Genomic DNA, 19,998 nt, shown 5'->3' on the forward strand with positions numbered 1-19,998 from the left:
AGGCTCATCGCTGTTCTGTCGTGTGACTAGGATCTGCTGGAGGCTTCTGCGCTCATGTGAGCTTTGAAGGATGGAGTTTGGCCAGAACTGTCCCCACGGCCTCTCATGTGATCTGGGCTTCTTACACGGGTGGCAGCCTCGTAGGACTCCTTTCATGGCAGTCAGGACGTCAAGCGTCTTCGGGAAGTCACAGACACTAGGGGGCCCCTCCTGTCCTGGCTTCAGACGTCACACAGCATCACTTGGCTTTGCTCTGCAGGGTGAGGCAGTCACAGTCCATGTAGCTTCAAGGGGAGGGTGCCGAGAATGCAGAGCAGGCTGGGAGGAGGGACCAGGTATCATTTTTAAACTAGAGGTAGCAAGGGAAGGAACTCTGGTCTCAAAGGGCAGCTCTGCTGTTCTGCGAGTCCCAGGAGAGAACAGAGTGGGATAGAAGTAGGAGTGCTGGGAGCCCAGCCTGGGGAGCTCTGAAGACTTGGCACCTTGACGACATTCTCCCGAAACATGAGAGCTGGGCGGCTCCACAGCATCCTTAATCCAGCCAGGCAGGGAGAAGGGCTGACTGTCCTGACTCAAAACTGCTGAACAGTCCATGATTCATGCCCTTCAGATGTCCTCACCACTGTGGTCCAGGCTTGGCAACCCCTTCCCGAGTAAGATAAAATGAGTTGAGAGTTCACTGGACTAAATGCATTCTAATGAGAAAGAAAGCCATGAAGTTAAAAAACACTTGCTCCTTGGGAGAAAAGCTATGACAAACAGGCAGGATATTTAAAAACAGAGACATCACTTTGCCAACAAAGGTCCATACAGTCAAAGCTATGGTTTTTCCAGTAGTCATGTATAGATGTGAGAGTTGGACCATAAAGAAGACTGAGGGCCAAAGAATTAATGCTTTCGAATTGTGTTTCTGGAGAAGATTCTTGAGAGTCCCTGGGATTGCAAGGAGGTCAAACCAGTCCATCCTAAAGGATATCAACCCTGAATATTCATTGGAAGGACTGATGCTGAAGCTTTAATAATATTTTGGCCACCTGATGCAAAGATCCAAGTCATTGGAAAAAATCATGATGCTGGGAAACATTGAAGGCCTAAGGATAAGGGTGTGGTAGAGGATGAGATGATTCAATAGCATCACCGACTCAATGGACATGAGTTTGAGCAAACTCTGGGAGATGGGGAAGGACAGGGAAGCCTGGCAGGATGCAGCCCTTGGGATTGCAAAGAGTCAGACATGACGTAGTGACCAAACAAAATCAACAGTGAGAAAGAAGAGACTCTGACAACTCTAGTGAAGAGTGCTTGGGATCCGGTCTTTCTGGCAGGAGAGAAGAAAGAAGACTGAGAGCCTGGCAGAGGGGAAACAGGGAGGATGGAAGCGTGCAGTGGCTTCGATGGAGCCAGGAGCTGAGCAGGCTGATAGTTTCTTAATAGTTAAGGTGGGAATAAAGGGCTCTGTGTGGATATCCTGAAGATTAAATAAGCATCATATGTGAGTGATTAGTAGAAGACTTGTGTGTCCATCATTTTTCTGGTTTTTAAGATGTGGTTTTCTCCTGGGGATCTTTTTAAGGGAAGTTCTGGGACCTGGAGCCGCTCAGGGACCAGATCCTGCCTTCACAGCACTCTGGACTCAACCTTCTCCGTGCGTGTGTAAGCATCAGTGCTGCCCTGGTCACTAGCAGGGTCCATCCCTGTGTCCCTCATCATTCCAAAGGGGACTCTGCATTGGAATCCCCTCATCCAGTAGATGACAGAAACTGGTAAAAACAAAACAAAACGAAACAAAAACACACACACACACACACAAAATGCACTCAACTCCAAAAGATGTCCTTGATGAGGGCCTGCAGCTCAGGGGGGCCTCTAAGGGAGGGAAATGGAGACTCCTGACCTGGAGGGGTTTGACACACTCTGGGGGTGGGGGTCAGGGTGGCAACAGTCACAACAGGGTTTCTTAAGTCTTTCTTTCCTACAAAGTTCCTTAGGGGATTGTCAACATTTTTCGCAAAGATGCCTGGATTACTAAAAAGAATTTTTGCATTGTTTTCCTTCGAAAAAAAAATCTTTTGGAAAAACATTCTTTTGGTAGCAGCACATTGTACCTCTGAGGGTACTGACCCTGCTGTTTATTGGGGTCAGGGCTCCCGTGGGCCAGACTGACTTGTGCTCATCCCAGGATTCAGACAGACTTGAGCATGTGTCTGCAACCTCTGGGCTGACGCCACCAAGGTCATATTTGCTGAGAACCTTTGGAACTTCCTGCAAGATAAGTCATCTGAAGAAGGAGAGAGGAAGAGCACCGGGTGACCTACAGCTAACTCAGGAGGGGAGGGGCCGCTGTGATTCAGAACAGTGTGTTCCACAAACTATCCACAGCCCAGGCCACAGAGACTCATGCCTTCATCTTAGGAAGAGGTTCTGGAAATGAAAAAGTGAGTAGGGATGAACAGACTTAGTGTTTCACTAAACTTCTCCCATTTTGCAGTGTGGACCATGGTAGAGAAAGGATGTGCGATTTGGTGGCTTTGCAGGCTGCCCATCAGGGAGCTGGAATCAGGGACTGACACCTCGTATCTCCCTGTGACTCAGAATGTGGAGACAGTTCCTAGGAGCTGTGCATGGAATGGTTTCTGCATCAAGTAGTCCTGAGGGCATGAGGAAAAGGCCAAGACAAGAAATAGACCAGAGATGATCAAGACTCAGAGAGGAGACTTGAGGAAGTAGGGAGATGAATCACAGAGGAAACCCTTGACTTGAAAAATAAGCAACAAATAACACTAGTTAAAACAGAAGGCTCCCATTTCTCAGCTATGACACTGGCAAGGGTTTTTAAAAATTATTATTCTAAGGGACATCTAAAACTGTTAGGTGAAAAGCTGGTAGGCTGACAACGGCTGATCCCACTCATCTGTCCTAATGCTGCCGAAAGTGGGACTGCCAGACATCAACAACCCACTGAAGCTCTGCAATAGGAGGGTTACGGCCCCACTAGTGACGTATCATTGTGGAGAGATTGAACCTGAACCCAACTGAGCCTCTAGACCCATTCATAGCTAATGCGAGGCTGAGAAGAAATTTAAATGATGCCCAGTGAGTCAGCCGGCCAAAGCCAGAAGTGAGACATTCTATTGGACAAATGACCTGGAAAATGATCAGATTGTTTCTAACAAATCACTGGCGTGGAAAAACTAGAAGAGGAGGCAAACTGCTAAGATTACAAAAGAATTAAGAGTCACATTATCTGAAAGCAGAGAGCAGAGCAAATGAACCCTAAAGGCACTTCTGAGATAATCGGGAAAAATTATAGATTGGTTATCAGGCAACATAAAGGGATTATTGCTAATCTTTTGGGTGTAATACGGTGTTACATGTGTGTGTTTAAGCTTTGATCACTTATTTTCTTAGAATGAACACTTGAATATTTATAAGTGAAATTATATGATATCTGTGATTGTTTTCAGTACTCCAAATTTTTTTTTTAAGTGTTTGGAGGCCAAATGAAACACAGAGTAGAATCTGGGTAAATGCTGGAAATACCTGACAAGCACTTCATCACCTTTTTTTGGCACTCTTGTGCATGTTTGAGATATTTTCATATTTAAAGATAAAAAGAAATGGCTCCTCTGGATTGGCAAAGGTGTGGAGAATTTTCAATTTCAGATCTGTGTTATCCAGCTTACTTATTGGTTTCCTTTGGTTTTATCTTCTGTTTCTCTCTTCTTTATGTTCTTATTTTCCTTAACATGCTTAGGCATATGTATAATAAGCTTTAAAGTCCTTCTCTGCTAATTCCATCAGTTCTCCATCATCTGCGTCATTTCTGAGTCTGTGTCTGTGACTGAACTCTATCCTGGTGGTGTGGCACACTGTCTTTCACTGTTGCTTGTCTAGTAAAATTTGAGTGGATATTGGACATTATGACTATTATGTGATTGAATGTCCAGATTCTTTTGGGAGGGGGCCTACTTTAAATAATATTGCAGGGTTTTCTTTTTGGCAGGCAGTTAAATTATTTTTTAGTCAGATTGATATTTTTGAGTATTGCTGTTAGGTGTTTAGTAGACAGGTTTACTCTTGGCTGTTTTTATCTATGACTAATGCATGAACTTTCTGAGTTCTTTTCTGAAAGTCCTGTACATTCAGTGAGTTCTCTCCACTTGAGTGGTTGGGACTATGTGATCTCTAGAAATGGTTAACCTTACAGATCCCCTAATAGTTGCTCTTTCCCTGACCTTGGAGAGTTGGTCGTACGAATGCACAATATAATCCCCACCCCCCCCCCCCCCACGAGACTCAAGGACGTTGAAGGAGACCTCTCAAAGAGCTTTTTTTTTTTCCCACTGTGTGGTTTATTCCATTCCCGTACTCTGCTCCATAAATTTTGGCTTCCTTGGCCTCTCTGAATTCCAATTCTTAATGCTCAAGTCAATGAAAGATCTATGACTTGCTTGGACTCCCCCTCTCTCTGCTGTGGTCCAGAAAGTGCCTCCCAGTGGAAATCTGGGGCCATGGTGGCAGTCACCTCATTTGTTTTCCTTCTCTCAAAATCATGCACTGACAATCCCATTCACCATTGCAATAAAAGAGTTAAATATCTAGGAATAAACTTACCTAAGGAGACAAAAGCACTGTACACAGAAAATTATAAGACACCAATGAAAGAAATCGAAGGTGACATAAACTGATGGAGAGATATTCCATGTTCTTGGGTAGGAAGAATCAGTATTGTGAAGATGACTATGCTACCAAATGCAATCTACAGATTCAACATGATCCCTATCAAATTACCAATGGCGTTTTTCACAGAACTAAAACAAAAAATTTTACAGTTCATATGGAAAGACAAAAGACCCCAAATAGCCAAAGCAGTCTTGAGAAAGAAGAATGGAGGTGGAGGAATCAACCTTCCTGACTTCAGATTCTACCACAAAGCTACAGTCATCAAGACAGTATGGTACTGTCACAAAAACAGAAATACAGACCAATGGAACAAGATAGAAAGCCCAGAAATAAATCCATGCATCTATGGGTACCTTATTTTTGATAAAGGAGGCAAGATTATACAACGGGATAAGACAGCCTCTTCAATAAATGGTGCTGGGAAAACTGGACAGCTACATGTAAAAGAATGAAATTAGAACACTTCCTAACACCATACAGAAAGATAAATTCAAAATGTATTAAAGACCTAAATGTAAGACCAGAAACTATTAAACTCTTAGAGGAAAACATAGGCAGAACACTCAATGACAAAAATCAAAGCAAGATCCTCTATGATCCACCTCCTAGAGTAACAGAAATAAAAACAAAAGTAAACAAATGGGACCTGATTAAACTTAAAAGATTTTGCACAGCAAAGGAAACTATAAGCAAGGTGAAAAGACTACCCTCAGAATGGGAGAAAATAATAACAAATGAAACAACTGACAAAGGATTAATTTCCAAGATATACAAGCAGCTCATACAGCTCAATACCAGAAAAACAAACAACCCAATCAAAAAGTGGGGGAAAGACAGAAATAGACTTTTCTCCAAAGAAGACATACAGATGGCTAACTAACACATGAAAAGATGCTCAACATCACTCATTATTAGAGAAATGCAAATCAAAACTACAATGAGATATCACCTCATACCAGTCAGAAAGGCCATCATCAAAAAATCTACAAACAATAAATGCTGGAGAGGGTGTGGAGAAAAGGGAATGCTCTTGCACTGTTGGTGGGAATGTAAATTGATACAGCCACCACGGAAGACAAAAGGGAGAGTCCTTTAAAAACTAGGAATAAAACTACCGTAGGACCCAGCAGTCCCACTCCCTGGCATATACCCTGAGGAAACCAAAATTGAAAGACACATGTATCCCATTGTTCATTGTAGTGCTATTTACAATAGCTAGGACATGCAAGCAACCTAGATGTCTATCGACAGATGGATGGATAAAGAAATTGTGGTACATATACACAATGGAATATTACTCAGCCATAAAAAGAAATGCATTTGAATCAGTTCTGATGAGGTGGATGAATCTAGAACCTATTATACAGAGTGAAGTGAGTTAGAAAGAGAAAGATGCATATTGTATTCTAACACACATATATGAAATCTAGAAAAATAGTACTGAAGAATTTATTTACAGGGCAGCAGTGGAGAAACAGACATAGAGAATAGACTTTGGACATGGGGAGAGGAGAGGAGAGGGTGAGATGTATGGAGAGAGTAACATGGAAACTTACACTACCATATGTGAAATAGATAGCCAAGGGGAATTTACTGTGTGGCTCAGGAAATTCAAACAGGGGCTCTGTATCAACCTAGAGGGGTGAGATGGGGGGAGATGGGAGGGAGGTTCAAAAGGGAGGGGGTAAATGTATACCTATGGCTGATTCATGTTGAGGTTTGACAGAGAACAACAAAATTCTGTAAATCAATTATCCTTCAATAAAAAAAATTAATTAGAAAAAAAGAAAACCCATGCACTGACACACTGACTCTGGTCCAGTGTCTGAAAACTGCTGTTTCCAGTATCTTTGTCCAGTTTTCTCATTGTTTATGGTGAGTAAACGAGTTCAGACCTGGTTATACCTTGAGGCTAGAAACAAGTCCAACTTAAAAAAAAAAATCATTTAATCAATTTAAAAGCTTCTTCTAGAAAATGAACCAAGGCAGAAATGAGGTCTAGACAATAATAGGTTCAGCACTGCGGGGAGGTGGGAGGGAGGTTCAAGAGGGAGGGGACGTATGTATATGTGTAGCTGAGTCACTGAGTACAGCAGAAACTAACGCAACGTAGTAAAGCAACTAAACGCCAGTAAGAAAAGCTATGATCAGTGTTTTACGGCCAGTATGAGGGCCGCTGAAGCGAAGAAGGGACCATGCCTCATTATTTCTTCATTATCTTTGCAGGAAGAAAAAATAAGTGGAAACAGCCAGCAATAAACCAGAATAGGAGAGGGAACCAGTTTCTTTAGGCCTGAAAGACTTTTAAAGGAATTCGATCCTTAGAATGAATAATGAACAAGCTATCTGGTTAAAAACAACAACAGAAACAGATGTATCCTTGTTCCCCAGCCACAGATCAACAGCAGTGAGTCCAGAGGACCTGATCTGCTGCAGCTGCTGCTGCTGAGTCACTTCAGTCGTGTCCGACTCTGTGCGACCCCATAGACGGCAGCCCACCAGGCTCCACCGTCCCTGGGATTCTCCAGGCAAGAGCACTGGAGTGGGTTGCCATTTCCTTCTCCAATGGGTGAAAGTGAAAGTGAACGTGAAGCCGCTTAGTTGTGTCCGACCCTTCGAGACCCCATGGACTGCAGCCCACCAGGCCCCTCCGTCCATGGGATTTTCCAGGCAGGAGTACTGGAGTGGGGTGCCATTGCCTTCTCCGCCTGATCTACTACCCACACATAATACTAATTGGATTCAATATGTTGTAAACTTACATTGATCTCCCTGGTACACACAGACAGCTTCGAATTTCTCATAACAGTACTTGAGTGGAGAGGTGTTGGTACAAAACCACTTTTATTAAGAGTGTGAATTCAAAACAAATGAGCCTGTTCAAGAGCAATCAACAGGGGCAGAGACGATGAGCAGTGACATCCCACACATTTTCTCTTTAGGAAACTCTCCCCCATCCTCTCTCTCTCTCTAAGCCCTCAGGTTGAGGGCAAACCAGGCTTCGCTAAGAGCTGGGGGTGTGGTGGATGTGGCAGAGATCACATCAGAACTTCCAGGATGGAAGCGGGGTTTTCCAGAATGCAATTCAGCCCTGAAGGACACTGGCCAACTGCTGCCCCTCAGTCAATGGGTGCAGCTGTTTCTCCAGCACTCTGAGCCGACCTCCTCATGGATTTGCACTTTAACATGAAGAATCAAATATCTCCCCCCATGCAAGGTTCAGGTTGACTTCACAGAGGTCATGTGTTGTTGTGTGTTTCTTCCCTATTCAGGAGGAAAGAGCAGCAATGGAAAATATTTGCTGCAGAGTAATGGCGAGTTATTGTCGTTTAGTCCCTAAGTGGTGTCTGACTCTTTGTGGCCCCACAGACTGTAGCCGGCCAGGCTTTATGGAATTCTCCAGGCAAGAATACTGGAGCCAATTGCCATTTCCTTCTCCAGGGAATCTTCTCCGAATCAGAGATCAGACTCTTGTTCCCTGCATCGGTAGGTGGATTCTTCACCACTGAACCCCCAGGGAAGCCCAAGAAGGCTGGTAAGAGCAGTTAAAGGTCCAAAGTTTGCACCAAAGACTGAAAGAAGCTTCAGTCAAGCTCCTATCTATGGCAGCCCTTCATTTTGACAAAACTGAGCTATAAAACCACAGGTAATGGGATTCGAACCAGACGCCTGCAGGCAATTTTCAGAAACCTACCATACATTCAGATCTCTGAGTATAAACTTTTTTTTTAATAATAAAATATGATGGCAGTTTTGTTCCTTTAAGCCACTCTAAGCACGATGGAAGATGCAGCTTGAGAGCGACTTTAAACAAGGGGAAGGCACAGCAGCAAGGAAGCTGGCTGAATTCTAGTGCTTGGGCTGTCATTGACGGGCTGTCTGCCTCTGGCTAGAATCAAAGCACCCAGCAAAGTTCATTCTGGGTTTGGCTCCAGTTTTGAGCTCTGTAGGGCTGTCAGACCAGAGCGTCCATGTGAGAATTTGGGGGGCTCATCAATGTGATGGCCGCCTCCCCAGCAACCTTCTCTTCTCCCTGCCCTTCTTCCTCCACAAGTGTTTATGGTGCAGCCGCGGATGCAATGGTGAGCAGAGCCCAGAGTCTCATAGGGGAGGCAGAGGTCAAGGAAGCAATCACATTAAAGATGATTCTAGAACTGAGCTTCCCCTATGGCTCAGCGGGTGAAGAATCTACCTGTAGTACCGGAGATGCTGCAGAGGTGGGTTCGATCCCTGGGTCGGGAAGATCCCCTAAAGAAGGAAATGGTAACCCACTCCAGCATTCTTTAAAGGAACAGAGCAAGCCAGGATGGAAGAGTATCCCTAAGATGTGCTGGGGAAGAAGCTCGCTGGGGGCTGGGCAGGAAGGAGACGATGGAGGGAGCTGAAAGAGGGGACGCCCCTCCCTGTGTGTGTGTGTGTGTGCTCCCCAGGAGGCATCAGGGAACTGAAAGCAGCTTCCAGGCGTGATTTTTCGGGTCTCAGATGTGACCTTCCTGTTCATCTTTAACTCAAAGAGATTTCTTCTATGGTGTGGTCCTGTGCAAGCTGACAAGATGTTGTTCTGGGCCTCCGGAGCCTGTCCAGATAAGGGGATTTTGGCTGCTTATCAGGGTGACCCCAGCACCTTGAGGGAGGGGCTGTGCCAGACACCCAGTACATATTTATGGGCTGACTTCAAGATAGCTCTTACAGCTCCTACATTTTTTATGGAGTAACTCTTTCATTTTGTATGCAGCTCCCACGGGGACATTTTAAAAGATTCACAAGCTGTCGTAGAATGCTCCAAAATGCTCTAAAGAATCAGAGTACACGAAATCCACCTCTTTAAAATATTTTAGAGCTGTGATAAACAAAGAATTTTTATGTTAAAGAAACATGGATGATAGATTTATCCTCAGGAACTAAATGAAAAGACTGATATTTCCCCAAATTATAGACTTTTGAATCACCTTACAGTTATTCCTTTGGGTGTATAGGAAACATAAATCAAAGGTACTTTTGGAAGATTTAAAAAAATACCATCATGTGTAACCAGGAAAGAGAAGCTATGATCTGAATTCCCTCTCAAATAATCTCTCTGAAACGTTGAGCAAATATCCACATATTTAGAATTTTCTCTTTTGGAGGCAAAGAAAACGTTATTCTTTTTCTTAAGCTTTGGGTATTTCTGTAAGGATGTTATTTATACTCAATGTTTTTTTCCTTGTGTATTAAATCTTGATCTAACTGATCTACCATGTTCAGGACAACCTTTATATTGTCATAAACAGGAGGGGAAACTTGAAGATTATGCTTTCCGGTAGCCTAGCTTTAAAATACAAGGTTTTCATGTTAAAACTTTGGAGTCCATGTGAAGAAAACGGAAGCTTTTTAAGGAAGAGAGTGCTTTTGAATTCATACTCATACTTAGTTTCTGCGGAGATGCTACCATTAAGTAGAGGGTGCTTGACCTTTGGAGAAATACCACACTGCAAACATTTCTTAGCAAACATTCTGAAAGGGAAGGCCATGTAGCCAAGAGCTTTCCTGGCAGTTTGATGAATGCAGCTTGGACTGTTGGACTGTTTGGATCATAGGAGAGGGGGCTGGGCTGTGGTGGGTGTGATCGTAGGAGGCTGGCTCTTATCCTACAGAGAGACTGCTCTTAGTTAGAATACACAATAATAATAATGTCCATGTGTTAGATACTCAGCTGTGTCTGACTCTTCACGACCCCATGGTCTGTAGCCCGCCAGGCTCCTCTGTCAATGGGATTCTCCAGGCAAGAATACTGGAGTGGGTAGTCATGCCCTCCTCCAGGGGATCTCCCTGACCCAAGGATCAAATATGGGTCTCCCACATTGCAGGCAGATTCTTTACAGCCTGAGCCACCAGGGAAGCCCCAGTAATGTCAATGTTACTTCCTTAAACTTGAATTCTATGTTATTGTCTGGACAGTCACTGTCTGTACATCTGGACCACTGTTTGGCCATTTACATCTCATCACTTCTAGATGCCCCTTTTCCTCCAACAGAATGCTTCTCTGGTGACCCAGCTCACTGCCTGCTCCTGCCCCGGGCTTTGGGCCCCAGTTGGGATAAACCCACCCTTGCTAGCTGGTAGCTGGTGGTGTCTAGGATGAGAGCTCAGAGAAAAAGCTTCCTTGTATTTTTCAGAGTGAGGAATGTGAGCCAGGCTCATGGAATCTTTTGTTGATAATGGAAGTGCCCTGGAGAGTGTGCAGAATTGGAACTTAGGGTGAATTAGGCACAGGTGGCTACTTTATTTATTCTTTTCTGGTAGGTCAGTTCAGTTCAGTCTCTCAGTCGTGTCTGACTTTTTGCAACCCCATGGACTGAAGCACACTTCCCTGTCTATCACCAACTCCTCGAGATTGCTCAAACTCATGTCCCTCGAGTCAGTGATGCCATCCAGCCATCTCATCTCTGTCATCCCCTTTTCCTGCCTTCAATCTTTCCCAGCATCAGGGTCTTTTCCAATGAGTCAGTTCTTTGCATCTGGTGGCCAAAGTATTGGAGTTTCAGCTTCAACATCAGTCCTTCCAATGAATGTTCAGGACTGATTTCCTTTACGACTGACTGGTTGGATCTCCTTGCAGTCCAAGGGACTCTCAAGAGTCTTTTCCAACACCACAGCTCAAAAGCATCAATTCTTCGGTGTTCAGCCTTCTTTATAGTCCAACTCTTATATCCTGATCTGGTAGACCACAACTCATCTGGTAGGTCATTTTTATTAAAATGCATTTTCCATTCAACTTAAAAACTCACTAAATTCATAAACCTTCAACTTACTGCTGTATGCCAGTTGTATCTGAATAAAGCTGAAGAAGAAACACAGTTTGCTCTATTTTTATAATTTTTATTTATTTTAAAATTTTATTTATTTTTGGCTGCTCTGGGTCTTTCTGCAGTTGCAGCAAGCGGGGGCTACTCTTTGTTACTGTGCGTGGGCTTCTCACGGCGGTGGCTCCTCGTGTTGCAGAGCACAGCTCTAGGTGAGCTGGCTTCAGTATTGGTGTCTCTTGGGCTTGGTTGCTCCAAGGCAGGTGGAATCTTCCCAGACCAGGGCTCGAACCCGTGTCCCTTGCATTGGCAGGCGGATTCTTAACCACTGGACCACTAAGGAAGTCCAGTTTGCTTTCATCAGGAATGGTTTACCATATCGCAAGTTGTGCCATGCGCTTTTATTGGAGTTATACTTGAATAGTCTAAAATTGTGTGATACTTGGCTTTGATTCTAATGGTACCAGTGGAAGCAGGTCTGTAATCACAGCCCCTGGCTGTACTTTCACAGTGAAGGTTTTAGGCCAGTTTTCATGTCCAATTGACCAAATAATCCATGCTTGCCAGCACATGGTGGAAAAATAGGTTCAGACACACGTGTGCGCATGTACACGTGGGGCTTCCCTTTGGGGCTGCACGACGGGCACTGGCCCCTAGTTGTCCAGCCTCACTGAACATCTAGTTGGTTTATGGTTACAGGACAACCAGCTAGCCAACAGACTGCTCCCCTTATGGCGGGGAGGGGGGAGGTGTCACACAGGTTCATGGATTCCCCAAAGCTGAGGATCGTGGTGGGGGGCAGTGAAGCACAGTGGAATTCTACTGAGTGCAGTTATCAGAAGGTTTTGCTTCCCTTGCTAAAAGAGACAGACAGCTGGTAGACCCCATGCCCTTTGCCCTCTCCCCCTCTTGCCACCTGGAAAATGGAGCTGGTACCCAGAGATGTGGCACAAAGCCACGGGGTGAGGATGGCTGTGCGGGGAGTTGGAAGGCTGGTTCTCTGAGCAAGTGCATCAGCTCCGGAATAAGCCCTCAGCCTGGAAACTGGTCAGCTGAGAGAAATGAACCCCTTCCTTGACGCAGCTGCTCGCGCCCAGGTTCCTGTTACATTGGGCCCAGTGCAGTTCTGGCAGACTGGTAGAATGATGGATGTGTAGAGTGCGGGATGTCATGTATGTGATACACACGAGACGCAGTTGTGAAAACCTCCAGGCAGGGGTGTGCTGGGCACTGGTGGGCTGCATTTGACCACGGCCAGTGTGTGGGGCCCTCCTGCTATGTGTCCCCTTAATACTTATCAATGCCCTGAATAGGAGAGTCTTTTATACGGACATCACCATTTTTTCGTATCCTCTACAGTAGTGGTTGTTGAACTTTGGGGGATCATGAACATGTGTGAGTACCTAATTAAAAAAAATACTCTGGGACTTCACAGGTGGTTCAGTGGCTAAGACTCTGTGCTCCCAATGCAGGGGGCCTGGGTTCAATCCCTGGTCAGGGAACTAGATCCCACATGCTGCAATTGAAAAAGATCCCACATGCTGTAACCAAGATCCAAGATCTCGAGTGTCCACAACTAAGATCCGGTACAGCCAAATGAATAAATAAAAATTAATATTAAAAAAAGCAAACTCTAGACATCTTCCTTGGAAGATAAACAGACCAAAGTAAAGAAAAAATTAGCACACCATTTGAGGGTTTCAGAGAAAGTCCTAAAACGCATCTGGGGGCGCTTGGTGCAAGCATTCTGTTCCAACAGCCAAATCAATTTTGATGATCTCCCTCCACAGGCCCACTGTGCTAATTAACAGTATGCAAATTAGGTACTTGTATGATTTTTTGATTTTGCAAATTGGGGTATTCGTTCTAATCCCTGGATGCCTACTAATTCTAAATTACTCTCATTTCATGAATCATTATCTGCAGCATAGAGAATTATGCAAATATCACTGGTGCAGAGCAGGAAATGGCGCAAAAAGGTGTGTGTTTGCGCTGTTGCTTCACTTGTGTCCGACTCTTTTTGACCTTATGGACTGTAGGCTCCTCTGTCCATGGGATTCTCCAGGCAAGCATGCTGGAGTGGCTCACCTTTACCATGCCCTTCTGCAGGGGATCTTCCTGACCCAGGGAGCAAACCCACGTCTCTTGTGTCTCCTGCACTGGCAGGAGGGCTCTTCACCGCTAGTGCCACCTGGGAAGCCTAACACAAAAAGGTGCGCAAGGAAAACTGCGTCCTTCCCCAAAGGCAGATCGCCAGGCCCCAGTAACCCCATGGCCACACTTCCTGAGTGTCGTGCCAGGAATGCTTTTCATGTGAGTTCCATAAATGGGAGATTTTACAGTCACTGTTCAAAATTTTTTTAACTTACTAGATCTTGGAGATCCTTTCACATCAATTACTATAGATCTTCCTGTTCCTTTTAGAGGTTGAAGAGTATTCCATCGTGTAAACATACTGTGACTTATTTAACCACCCCAGTATCAATGGACATTTCTGTAGAGGAAAATTTTAAAATCACTCACTTCAGCAGGCTCTTTGCTGTCTCCATACCAGCCATTGAATACGTAGAGGGAATATAAACTAATTACATCTTTTAAGCAAAGGAAATTAAAACAACAAGCGAATTACAAAACCTCTCTCCACTTCTCACTGTCTTCATGTAAAACATGCTGAACTCAGAAATACGACGTTTGCTCTTTACCACATTCAATTACGCAAGTCCCTATTTCTTTCTCTTAGAAAAACATCCCTGGGTATGGCAGGAATGGGGTCCGGCAAGCACCTTGGAGCCAGACTGTCTGGGTTTGAATCTTGGCTCCACACTTCGTAGCTCTGTGACTTTGGGAAAATTATTTAACCTCTCTGTGCCTCACGTTCTCTGTAAATGTGGGTAACAATTTTACTGATCTCACGGATGTGTCAAGAGGATCAAATGAGTTAAAATCTCTAAAGTTTTAGGGTGGTGACACACAGAGAAAGCGCTGAGTAAGTGTTGGCTCTTACTAGTCTGGGTGGCCTTGGAGTAAAAGGACGGTCAGTGGCTTCCGCCGTGGCATTGCTGCCCAAGGTGAGGAATGCCTGGAGGCTGTCTCAGAAGCCTCTGGACTACTGGTGCAGGGACCCTCACACACACGCTCACGTACTCAGGCACACTTGTGCACAGACAAGAACACTCTGTGCACACAGCCCCGGCATACCTGAGGTCTGCTACATGTCACAAACAGAAAATGGAGTTGCTATTTACTCGGGTATTAATGTTGGAATGCAGAACCAATTTATTTTTGTTTTGATGGTTTGAGATATACTGTGCCTGGCATCCTGACACTAACCACCAGGACATCGTTACGTATTTTGCACAAACCTAATATTTGAAAAAATGATGACTGTCTCCCAGGTCCTGGGAAAAATACATACGTCTCCAAGGCCTGCTCAAATTATTTCTAACTAGGTCAAGTGCCCTGAGTCTCTCAGTACAGATTTAGCACCTTTCTGTCTTGAATTTCTCAACTCATCTGTCACGTAGAAAAAGTGATAATTAGAAATATGTAAAGGTGTTTTGAGAAATGACTTGCATAACTAGAACCTAATTTTCCAAGATTTTTGACATGTAATTGTTTTCCCACTAATTCACCAACTGCGCAAAGAATACATGTTCGTACGGCACTTCCATATACACACATGAGGTTGCATTTGTATGTTTCAATATTACATGTTGTTAAACTGACTTGTCAGCAGGGATTTTACTATAAATTCTTCATTCTGCAGATGTTGATCTGAACCAGGCTCAGGGTCAAAAATGAAAGTGACCGTTGTCCAGACCTTTTCTCTTCTAGATAAGGAGGACCCTCTGTGATTCCCCAGAGTTGCTAGGCAACCGCCTGCCTGCTCTGCTCAGGTGTCAGGTGATGGTCCAGAGAGGCCTGCAACACCAGGACAGCTCACTTGAGGCTGCAGGTCTTCACTGAGTGTACCCACGACTGTTAGTCTCACCTAGGTGTGATCGTCCACACTGTGGGTGTGAACTGATTTTATACTTAGAGTGTAGAAAAAATATGCTCATGTGTGAAAAATAAAGCAAACATTTTTTTTTTTTTTTTGCCCTAGTCTGAGCTTCCACTGAGTTGAACATATGTAATGTCCGAGGTCAGGGGCGACGGCCGAGAGTGCCAGGCTGCGACAGCACAGGGGCAACCGAGAGGAGCTACCCCGCCCGAGGCCAGGGGCGGAGGCCGGGAGGAGCGACCCCACATCCAAGGAGCGGTGGCTGCGCGGGCGCCGAAGGGCCTAGAGGAGCTATTCCACATTCAAGGTCGGGAGGGGTGGTGCTGAGGAAATATCCCTCGTCCAAGGTAAGGAGCAGTGGCTGTGCTTTGCTGGAGCAGCTGTGAAGAGATACTCCATGTCCAAGATAAGAGAAACCCAAGTAAGATGGTAGGTGTTGCAAGAGGGCATCAGAGGACAGACACACTGAAACCATAATCACAGAAAACTAGTCAATCTAATCACACTAGGCCCACAGCCTTGTCTAACTCAATGAAACTAAGCCATGCCCTGTGGGGCCACCCAAGATGGGTGGGCATGGTGGAGAGGTCTGACACAATGTGGTCCACTGGAGAAGGGAATGGCAAGCCACTTCAGTATTCTTGCCTTGAGAACCCCATGAACAGTAGGAAAAGGCAAAATGATAGGATACTGAAAGAGGAACTCCCCAGGTTATTAGGTGCCCAATATGCTACTGGAGATCAGTGGAGAAATAACTCCAGAAAGAATGAAGGGATGGAGCCAAAGCAAAACTAATACCCAGCTGTGGATGGGACTGGTGGTAGAAGCAAGGTCCAATGCTGTAAAGAGCAATATTGCATAGGAACCTGGAATGTCAGGTCCACGAATCAAGGCAAATTGGAAGTGGTCAAACAGGAGACGGCAAGGGTGAACATTGACATTCTAGGAATCAGCGAACTAAAATGGACTGGAACGGGTGAATTTAACTCAGATGACCATTATATCTACTACTGCGGGCAGGAATCCGTCAGAAGAAATGGAATAGCCACAATGGTCAACAAAAGAGTCCGAAATGCAGTACTTGGATGCAATCTCAAAAATGACAAAATGATCTGTTTGTTTCCAAGGCAAACCATTCAGGATCACAGTAATCCAAGTCTATGCCCCAACCAGTAACACTGAAGAAGCTGAAGTTGAACGGGTCTATGAAGACCTACAAGACCTTTTAGAACTAACACCCAAAAAAGATGACCTTTTCATTATAGGGGACTGGAATGCAAAAGTAGGAAGTCAAGAAACACCTGGAGTAACAGGCAAATTTGGCCTTGGAATACAAAATGAAGTAGGGCAAAGACTAATAGAGTTTTGCCAAGAAAATGCACTGGTTATAGCAAACACCCTCTTCCCACAACACAAGAGAAGACTCTACACATGGACATCACCAGATGGTCAACACCGAAATCAGATTGATTATATTCTTTGCAGCCAAAGATGGAGAAGCTCTATACAGTCAACAAAAACAAGACCAGGAGAGCTGACTGTGGCTCAGATCATGAACTCCTTATTACCAAATTCAGACTCAAATTGAAGAAAGTAGGGAAAACCACTAGACCATTCAGATATGACCTAAATCAAATCCCTTATGATTATACAGTGGAAGTGAGAAATAGATTTAAGGGACTAGATCTGATAGATAGAGTGCCTGATGAACTATGGAATGAGGTTCATCCCCATGGAATGAGACCATCCCCATGGAAAAGAAATGCAAAAAAGCAAAATGGCTGTCTGAGGAGGGCTTACAAATAGCTGTGAAAAGAAGAGAAGTGAAAACCAAAGAGAAACGGAAAGATAAAAGCGTCTGAATGCAAAGTTCCAAAGAATAGCAAGAAGCGATAAGAAAGCCTTCCTCAGTGGTCAATAAATAAAGGAAAGAAATAAAGGAAAACAACAGAATGGGAAAGACTAGAGATCTCTTCAAGAAAATTAGAGATACCAAGGGAACATTTCATGCAAAGATGGGCTTGATAAAGGACAGAAATGGTATGGACCTAACAGAAGCAGAAGATATTAAGAAGAAGTGGCAAGAATACACAGAAGAACTGTACAAAAAGGATCTTCACAACCAAGATAATCACGATGGTATGATCACTCACCTAGAGCCAGACATCCTGGAATGTGAAGTCAAGTGGGCCTTAGAAAACATCACTACAAACAAAGCTAGTGGAGGTGATGGAATTCCAGTTGAGCTATTTCAAATCCTGGAAGATGATGCTGTGAAAGTGCTACACTCAATATGCCAGCAAATTTGGAAAACTCAGCAGTGGCCATAGGACTGGAAAAGATCAGTTTTCATTCTAATCCCAAAGAAAGGCAAAGCCAAAGAATGCTCAAACTACCTCACAATTGCACTCATCTCACATGCTAGTAAAGTAATGCTCAAAATTCTCCAAGCCAGGCTTCAGCAATATGTGAACCGTGAACTTCCATATGTTCAAGCTGGTTTTAGAAAAGGCAGAGGAACCAGAGATCAAATTGTAAACATCCACTGGATCATGGAAAAAGCAAGAGAGTTTCAGAAAAATATCTATTTCTTCTTTATTGACTATGCCAAAGCTTTTGACTGTGTGGATCACAATAAAGTGTGCAAAATTCTGAAAGAGATGGGAATACCAGATCACCTGCCCTGCCTCTTGAAAAACCTATATGCAGGTCAGGAAGCAACAGTTAGAACTGGACATGGAACAACAGACTGGTTCCAAATAGGAAAAGGAGTGCATCAAGGCTGTATATTGTCACTCTGCTTATTTAACTTATATGCAGAGTACATCATGAGAAATGCTGGACTGGAATAAGTACAAGCTGGAATCAAGACTGATTGCTGGGAGATATATCAATAACCTCAGATATGCAGATGACACCACCCTTATGGCAGAAAGTGAAGAGGAACTCAAAAGCCTCTTGATGAAAGTGAAAGAGGAGAGTGAAAAAATTGGCTTAAAACTCAACATTCAGAAATTGAAGATCATGGCAACTGGTCCCATCACTTCATGGGAAATAGATGGAGAAACAGTGGAAACAGTGTCAGACTTTATTTTCGAGGGCTCCAAAATCACTGCAGATGGTGATTGCAGCCATGAAATTAAAAGACGCTTACTCCTTGGAAGAAAAGCTATGACCAACCTAGATAGCATATTCAAAAGCAGAGACATTACTTTGCCAACAAAGGTCTGTCTAGTCAAGGCTATGTTTTTTCCAGTGGTCATGTATGGATGTGAGAGTTGGACTGTGAAGAAAGCTGAGCACCGAAGAATTGATGCTTTTGAAGTGTGGTGTTGGAGAAGACTCTTGAGAGTCCCTTGGACTGCAAGGAGATCCAACCAGTCCATTCTGAAGGTGATCAGCCCTGGGATTTCTTTGGAAGGAATGATGCTAAAGCTGAAGCTCCAGTACTTTGGCCACCTGATGCGAAGAGTTGACTCATTGGGAAAGACTCTGATGCTGGGAGGGATTGGGGGCAGGAGGAGAAGGGGACAACAGAGGATGAGATGGCTGAATGGCATCACAGACTCGATGGATGTGAGTCTGAGTGAACTCCGGGAGTTGGTGATGGACAGGGAGGCCTGGCGTGCTGCGATTTATGGGGTCGCAAAGAGTCGGACACGACTGAGTGACTGAACTGAACTGAACTGAATGTGAGAAGACCAGTGAACTCAAGCATGTAGAGATAGAACTTTCTAGAAAGAAATCCAAAAGTGGACTCACCACAATCTTCTATTTGTTTGATGTTTAAAATCAGTACAATTGCACGCAAGGCTACTCAGACACTGGTACCTGGCCTTCATTCTCCCAGGGGAATCGGTCAGCAGTGGTCATTGGAAGTTGTTCATTCAAAGGGCATTCATCCAAGAATGTATGGAGTGTGAGTTGCTTGAGTGTGACCTGGGTGTGGGAGCATCTTGGTTGTCCAGTTTACAGTCTGGGCACAACAAGCAAATGTGAAGCTCTAACAGATTCGGGGTTTATTGTGGTAAGGCTGGAGGGCTGGCATGTGGGTTTGCGTTTTCTGGGTTCCATGTAGAGCAAGAGTGTCCTTAAGAGGAGGACAAGCTGACCACCTGGAAAGCATGATAAAGCCAAAGCACAGTGAGGAGGGTGGCCTAGGTAGAAACGAGAGCAGAGAGCTGCGGAAACCATTCACCTTGTTTGTCCCTGATTCGTCCAACGATCTGAGTCATGAGAGATGTGTGGGGGTTTGCCCCTGATGGTTCAGATGGTAAAGCATCCGCCTACAATGTGGGAGACCTGGGTTCAATCCCTGGGTCAGAAAGATCCCGTGGAGAAGGAAATGGCAACCTACTCCAGTACTCTTGCCTGGAAAATTCCATGGACGGAGGAGCCTGGTGGGCTACAGTCCACGGGGCCACAAAGAGTGGGACACGACTGAGCGACTTCACTTTCCCTTTCACCTTTGTCATCAGCCAACATTGTACTTTGCCAAGAAAGACATTAAGACAGCTACGATGATTTACT

This window comes from Capra hircus, chromosome 3, assembly GCF_001704415.2.
Source record: "Capra hircus breed San Clemente chromosome 3, ASM170441v1, whole genome shotgun sequence".
Lineage (NCBI taxonomy): Eukaryota > Metazoa > Chordata > Mammalia > Artiodactyla > Bovidae > Capra > Capra hircus.